This window comes from Numida meleagris, chromosome 1 (genome assembly GCF_002078875.1).
Source record: "Numida meleagris isolate 19003 breed g44 Domestic line chromosome 1, NumMel1.0, whole genome shotgun sequence".
NCBI classification, from domain to species: domain Eukaryota; kingdom Metazoa; phylum Chordata; class Aves; order Galliformes; family Numididae; genus Numida; species Numida meleagris.
In genome coordinates this window covers 170460313-170467253 of record NC_034409.1, presented here as the reverse complement: position 1 = coordinate 170467253, position 6941 = coordinate 170460313, and the positions used below count along the sequence as shown (strand labels likewise).

At 37.7% G+C, this 6941-nt stretch overlaps 1 long non-coding RNA gene across 1 annotated transcript; it reads left to right on the top strand.

Moving 5' to 3' along the window:
- Window positions 3026-6233, top strand: LOC110393367. The gene is made up of 4 exons (XR_002434976.1): window positions 3026-3111; window positions 4132-4195; window positions 5292-5367; window positions 6109-6233. It is a non-coding gene; the product is annotated as an uncharacterized LOC110393367 (long non-coding RNA).

Here is a 6941-nt window from a genome sequence, read left to right as displayed (position 1 = left end):
GTTTGTTTTTAGAGTGAGCGGCCACACAGAAAATTAAAAATGCAGAATTAGGAAGCAGCATATCTCACATTGTATCCATTATAAAACATTTTCTTACTGCTCCTGATGTTTGGGAGAAACAGATGTCCACACGCTGTTATCACTTCGCCATAAATTATTTTTTCTGGCAATGTGAAAGATAACCCCTTGTTTGTCTTCAAGCTTTTTGCAGCTCACACCACCATCAAGCAGTGATGTGTAAAACTGAAAAATAAGTATAGCTCTAATGATAGGAAGCATTGCTTTTGCTATTGCTTCTTAATGTCCAAGTGGTTCAGCATCTATGATAAATTGACGTAGTCATTTTATGGTGTGTGGTTCCATCATCTTTTAACAGGAAGCTGTAACTTTCAGTCAGCTCTATGTGTGTCTCTGTATGTGTACAAAAGCACTACACTTCAAAGCATGCTTTTCCAAAAATACTGGCAGAATTTGGGCCTTGTGATATACTACATGTCAGGACAACTGTCATCAAGATTCTGATAACAGAAAACATGGGGGAACATCTGCTTTCCTAATGATTTTGATGAAGCAGTCTGGAGCCCTGCATGTGGCAGTTCTGTCTGTGCCGTGTGTTGTCTTAACCCTTCATGACTTGAAATTGAGACAAGTCTCCTGTTGCTTGAATTAAGGATCTAAGGGCTGTTATTCCATAAGTCGCAACGTATGTTTTTTTTTGCATTTTCCTTTGATGAATCTGGTGTTGGTCAGTTTTTTGACTAGACAATTCTGTGAACTAGTCCTGTGCAGGAGTATATGTCATTTTGTGTTTTAAGTTTGGTAAGGATGTAGGAAACACTAGCTATGAGACATTTGTTTATGTAGATTTCCTTGCTTTTATGTTTAAGATTTGTCTGTCTTTGGGTAGATTTTGCTTCTAGTTGGAATCCCACTGTGTGTGTGCTAGTTTATGTAGGCTTTTTCTTCCTCAGGTGGGAAGTGGATAGCTTTGCTCATACGTACCTTTGTACTAAGAAGTGAGATTGATTGTTTAACTAGGTGACATATGCCATGTCACCCCTAGGAAGGAAAGTTGAAAGAGTCACAAGACTCAATTTGTTTTGAAATATAAATGAATTCCTCAAATCAATGTGCAGGAGCTCAGCCAGAAAGAATCTAGTTATCCTTTGGGTAATCTCAAACAACAGTCTGACATTGCACTACTCTGTGTATTATGTTCTGTACAGCGTGTGGAAATCAGCTCTACTAGTTCCAACTCTTTGTGCTCAGCCATCCATGGCCCTCTCTCTCTCTGGGCAAGTCCTGAGCATGTGTCTCCAACTTTTGATCACCCAAAGAGGAATTGAGTAGCACGGTTGCTGGGTAAACATCTTGAGTATGCAATGATACACATCCAAAAGTGCCTCAATATGGCCTAAGGCAGAACTCAAATAGTACAGTTTGAAAACTGAGTGTTCAATTGACACTCTATATATACAGTTTCCAAACAATTCATGGAATAATAATAAAAATCTTTGTTAGACAAAGTGTTCTGTAGAAAACCTGATCCTTTGTGGATTAATCTCAGGCTGGAAGGAGGATCCAAAGTTCAATTTACAAATGTGTAGGTTTTAAATTATATATATTAGTTGCCCCATTCAACTAAAGGCATAGATATACCTTTGAAAATAAGATCTCACATTTGTAAAATAAGTCATTCATGAGGGATAAATTTAGACTATATATTAGGAAGAAATTCTTTACTGTGAGGGTGGTGAGACACTGGAACAGGTTGCCCAGAGAGCTTGTGGATGCCCCCTCCCTGGAGGCATTCAAGGCCAGGCTGGATGGGGCTGTGAGCAATCTGGTCTAGAGGGAGGTGTCCCTGCCTATAGCAAGGTGTTGGAACCAGATGATCTTAAAGATCTCTTCCAACCCAAAATATTCTATGATATAATTCTATGAATAGCTTGTTCACCAAATTGCTTGTGCAGCAATTTGAAGTTTTGACTTGATCTTCCTTTCAGTTTGCTGTCAAAATAGCATTTTACAATATTGTATTGTTACAATAATATAACAGTGAATGGTGCGTTTATCTTTTTTTCAATTAACAGAACTGCAACTGGATTTTTTTATCCCTATTCCAAACTGTCCCAAACCAAAACAAACTACGTTTAACAGGGCCGGACTAAGGATATACTGTTATTGAATCGCTAGATGGCAGTATTCACATTGCTTTGAGGAAAGCGTTTCAAAGACGCTCAGAAAAATCTAGCTGCTCTGGGACAACTAAATGACATGCTCCTGTTTTGAAACATGCTGCATAAGAATGCCTGAACACCTAATAGATATGGAAGTCTGACTACTAGGTTTAGATGCCCAAATCAGTGATGCTTAATTTGGCCATAGAGATAAAGAGTATGAAATGTAGTACTTCTCTTTTTTTTTTTACCTGATAGTGCGTGTACATTTTTCAAGACAGGCTGGTATTACATATGGTTCTTTTAATCTGAGGAATTTATAAAGAAGATAGTCCAATAAATAAAAATAGAAAAATTCTTATATATATGTATATTCAACTTCCTTTAAATTTGTGGCAATATTAATGAAAAAAAAGTGAATCTTTGCCATTGATTCATCAGGCCTTGACTCTTATATTGAATTATTGTCTTACACTTTTCAGTAGAAAACCTCCCAAATCTCATTTATTTGATTAAAAAAGCAATTGAATGTAAATGCACAAATGTAATTGAATGTAAAATGCACAAGCTATTGAACTTCTCTATGACAATAGACTGATCTGTAAACACACTGAATAGGGAAAGAGATTCAGCTTCAAATCACAAGAAGTTTCTTCAAACTGTTCTAGAGGGAAATGTATGTTTATGTTGGTGTCATGAAATGCAACAATGAGCTTATTTTAGTGATACAGAAATTTTATTCCTTTCAGGAACGTACCAAAACATTTCTTCAGCAATGTATTTATGAACACTAATGAAGTCCTTCACAAGGACACCTTTCAGAATATCATCACATTTTTCTCCCTCCTCTCTGCAGATGTTTATTTGGCCAGGCCAGGATACTACTCACAGTGACCTAATCCTTCCTGTCCTAATGTCAGCCTATGTGCAGGTGAGCTTGGGAAGTCTGGGCCAGGGAAGTTCTTCCCTCTGGCTCATGGTCCAATGCTCACAAAATCTTGCACTGCAAGCTTTTTGCTCTAGGCTGGCTCCATGTGGTCCTGCCAGCTTTCTGTGGCATGTCCAGTATCCCAAAGGGTCATTTACAAATAAGCCTGCATTTCAATTATGTGCAGCCTTGGATGCCTAATGTTTTATAAGAAATAAGGTTTGCTTGGACTCAGCTGAATACTGGAGCTGTGAGGCAAAAGAGCATAGAGAAGTGAGACGGGAAGGTATGGGTATGAGTAAGGAGAATACAAAGTAGATTTGGGCTGTGGTTTTTATGCAGCATGGGAAGTGTTTTGTATATTAGTAAATCCTGCCACAGTCAGGCTTTTTTATATCTTCTCATCCTTTTCTACTCGTTGTACAGAAGATAGAGAGGGCATGACTGGTGTCAGAAATGCAGGGCTATGTATTCATTTACAAGGGGTAAGGAAGGGTAGGTCAACAGTTGTGCTGCTTTCCGCAGTTGACTTTCTATTGATGTGAATCAGGCACTGGCTGCAGATATTATAAAGGACCTTTCCATGGTGACACCATCACCTTGGAAAAAGTGGACTTTTTTTTTTTGGTGGAGTGGGATTTGTGTGGGGTGATGAGCTATGGCAGGTAGTAAGTAGCTCAGATGAAGGAGATGTGCTATTTCTGCTGCTGAGTTTATGCACATGGAGTTGTGCTGGACTGATACCTCTCTGTCATGAGAGAAATAGTCATCTGGGCTAAGCAGCTTTATGGGATATTTGCTGTTGGATGTAAGATGCTGCCTAAATGACCAGTGACATCTCTGGATCATTTAAGTCATCTGAGGGAGCGTCTTGGAAGCTGAGTTCTCTGGAGTACTCTGAGTACTCTTCTATTCACTCAAGATACTTCCGGAGCTAGATCACATATATTCTTGAGTTATTTAGCCTTGAGAGTACTGACATGAACAGAGTCACAAATTCTTAACTTACTCTCATTCTTGCAGGTGGTTGCTCACATGGACATTTTGACTGATTTCACTGCTAACTGCATACAAGTTCACTCTAAATGTATGTAAAATTATATATTCATTTACTAGTGAGATGGTATTTCCTAAAATCCCCCTGCCTGTGACCTTTGTGTGCTGAGGACTATGTAGACATAGAGAACAAAGGGGAAGCTCACTCACTGGAAGGACTTGCCTTCTGTGTGGAGACTAAAGGCAGCAGGGAATACAGATGAGAAGTCCAAGAAAATTATGGAACTGTTCAGAGCCACACTCAAACTTGTACACATGTTGCCTTTTCTGCTAAGCTGTTGCTGTGGCCTCAGCATTAAAGCAAGGCTGAGTTTAGCGCTGCTATCACAGTTCAATTATTTATGAATTTCAGTTTCAGTGTCCTTGGAGGCACCATTGATAAAACCTTTTCTGCTGCTCTTTGTACTTTCTTATCTCCCATGTGTAGACTAAACTGCAGAAAGCAAAGCAGGCTAACTATGTGGTATGCAGAGATGTCAGATTGAAATCAAATAATGCTGCACTGAAAATCAGGTGATGCTCAGGGCCTGTCTACACTGCACACAATAGGATATAGAGATATTTATACTTATATTCAGTCTTTTTTGGGTACCAGACCTAGTTTAGCTTGCTTCTTAAAAGAGTAAGTTAGCTCAAGTGGAGCTCTGTGATGCTGGTTTGCTGGATGCCTTCTTTAAACCTATTTTTAGTATTTCTGCATAACATTGAAGTTTATACTGGAAGTATTCAAGAGGTATTCAACACCTGGAGGTATTAAAGACCAGGTTGGATGGGGCCCTGGGCAACTTGGTCTAATACCAGATCAGGAAGTTGGTGGCCCTGCCTGTTGCAAGAAATCTGGAACTTGATGATCCTTGGGGTCCCTTCCAACCCAAGCCATTATGTGATTCTATGATTCTATGATACTATGGACATATCTATTTGAAATCATAATATTGAGTTCTAAAGTAGGATTTTATTAACAAAAATGCAGCATTAAATTTATTTTCAATAATTCTGCTCTTACAGCCCAATTCTGACTGCATTGCTTGCTAACCAATAGGTTAAGAGCTTTCTGAATTTTTTTGTTTCTGTAAGTTCAATGTCTGTGGATTTTAGTTTATAAGAATGGTTTTTGTATTTATCAGATCATTGGAGGAAAGTCAACATCAGAACCTGAAGTGAAGCTGTGAAGTTTTTGCAGATGTGCCATATCAACTGAAGGTCAGTAGTTCATTAAATCTCATCATCAAAGGTGTAAAGGTTGGATGAAAAAATCGCCTGAAAGTCCACAGCTGCTTTATCAGTCCTTAAATAAGGAGTTCAATACGAAGCACTGGTCTTCAGGTTCTAGGTCATACTTTACTTATTGATACAATTGAACTTATTTTTAAATTTGCCAAAGCAGAGCTAAATGAGACCACAATGATATAGTCACCTAAATAAATCCGTAATGTTATGGGCTGATTTGCTGTTAATGGACCAACATGTGTACGGCTTCATTCAAGTATCTTCAGAATTTATTACCTGTTAATCATAGAATTATAGAATATCCCAAGTTGGAAGAGACCCTTTCTGTTCTTACGCTAATTCCTTTTTCCTATGATAGAAGACTGTATCTCAGAGATACCACATGGTTATTTGAGCTTGGCATTTAAGTACCTGAAGCATAAATATAACTTGAACTTTAAGCAAAAGCTTCTTTGTTTCTGTCTTTTTGTACTTCCCTAGGCAAATTACCCTGTACAAAGGTTAGCATGTTGTTCCAAGTTTGTATAAGTAAGTTAAAGTAAAATTACTGTTTTCTTTTTTCTATCTTCTGGGATGAAGGAGAAATATGTATTAAATTTAGTAAACATGGAGCTCTCCTGAAATGAAACAGGCTTTTTTTTTTAATTTTAAAAGTAATATTATACTTCAAAATTATTGTAATTCATATGCTAAATATCTTTTCTTTCTATACAGGGATTAAAAGGAAAGTCCTTCTGGGGCTAATTTTACACAAACAAGCCCAATGAATTAGCAATGAAAACTCTTCAACCTGCTGGATAAAGTATCTGTATAAAATTGAAATACAAATAATAATATTACATCCAATGGATAAAATTTTTATGAGAATTTTTTCATATCTTTTATTCCCTCACAGCCTCGTACATTATTATATTCCTCTACAATTATTTTATTACCTTCAAATATTCTGTATTTATTAAAATGTTTAAGAAAACATGCAGCATAATTAAATCTAGATTTTTATGTGCATAGTTCTCAATATGTGCTATTAGGGAATTAATCTGGTTTGAAATCTGTACTTGTAGGACAAAAATACCCTTTCACTTCCCTTCTTGTAAGTAAGTCACATGAACTAATACTTATTTCACCCTTCAGAAGCTCAGGGAGTTGTGCTGTCTGCATACTAGTGGAGTACAGAGTGGCTGTAACCTAACAGACAAACCATCCTTGCTTAAAAAACTACCAACAAAGCAACCAGTGAAGAACTATTCCTTTGATCTGATAGGTTTTTAGCACCACTCAAGCATTCTATGGTAGGTTACCATCACAGTCACATCTGTACAAATGATGGGATGATCAGCTGCAGCACTGAGGTGGGAATGAGTGGAGTGGGGAGAGCAGGAATTTCTTAAAGCAACTTTGCTGGCCGACACCCTGACAATCTCATATAAACTCTCTAAGCTATTACTATTGTGTGTAGTAGATATATAATTCCTTTCTTTGTAAGCTTATGCGGGCAATGGGGCAGGTACAACATTCTTCACTGAGAACAGAGGGTCTGCAAAACC